Source organism: Dasypus novemcinctus, chromosome 7 (assembly GCF_030445035.2).
Source record: "Dasypus novemcinctus isolate mDasNov1 chromosome 7, mDasNov1.1.hap2, whole genome shotgun sequence".
Taxonomy (NCBI): Eukaryota; Metazoa; Chordata; class Mammalia; order Cingulata; family Dasypodidae; genus Dasypus; species Dasypus novemcinctus.
Window position 1 is genome coordinate 82,429,025 of NC_080679.1, and position 1,226 is coordinate 82,430,250.

Consider the following 1,226-nt stretch of genomic DNA (forward strand, 5'->3'; position numbering starts at 1 on the left):
AATTTGCAAGGGACAGAGGCCCAGGTTTCACACCACGATTTGGAAATTAAACAGCACACTCTTAGAAAAACAGTGGGTCAAAGAGGAAATCTCAAAAGAAATCAATGACTACCTTGAAACAAATGATAATGATAACACAACATACCAAAATTTATGGGATGCAGCAAAAGCAGTACTGAGAGGGAAATTTATAGCCATAAATTCATATATCAAAAAAGAAGAAAGAGCAAAAATTGAAGAACTAACTGCACATTTGAAGGAATTAGAAAAACAGAAACAAAGTAACCCAACAGGAAGAAGAAGGAAGGAAATAACAAAGATAAGAGCAGAACTAAATGAAATAGAAAATAAGAAAGCACTTGAAAAGATAAACAAGACCAAGAGCTGGTTTTTTGAGAAGATCAACAAAATTGACAAACCTTTATAGAGACTAACAAAGAAAAAAAGAGAGAAGATGCAAATACACAAAGTAAGAAATGAGAAAGGCGATATCACCACTGACCCCACAGAAATAAAGACTATCATAAGAGGATACTTTGAAAAACTATATTCCACAAAAATGACAATTTAGAGGAAATGGACAAATTCCTAGAAACACATAAGCAACCCATATTGACGAAAGAAGAAATTGATGATCTTAACAAACCAATCACAAGCAGAGAGATAGAATCAGTCATTAAAAATCTCCCAACTAAGAAGAGCCTAGGGCCAGATGGCTTCACAGGTGAATTCTACAAAACATTCCGGAAAGAACTAACACCAATCTTGCTGAAACTATTCCAAAAAAATTGAAACAGAAGGAACATTGTCGAACTCCTTCTATGATGCCAACATTACCCTAGTACCAAAGCCAAACAAAGACAAAACAAGAAAGGAAAATTACAGAACAATTTCTCTAATGAACCTAGACGCAACAATACTTAAGAAAATACTTGCGAATCGTATTCAACAACACATTAAAAAAATTATACACCACGACCAAGTGGGATTTATTCCAGGTATGCAAGGATGGTTCAACATAAGAAAATCAATCAACGTAATACACCATATAAACAGATTGAAGGAAAAAAATCACATGATTATATCTATAAATGCAGAAAAAGCATTTGACAAAATACAGCACCCTTTCTTGATAAAAACTCTCCAAAAGATTGGAATACAAGGAAATTTTTTGAACATGATAAAGAGTATATACAAAAAACCTAAAGCCAACATTGTTTACAATG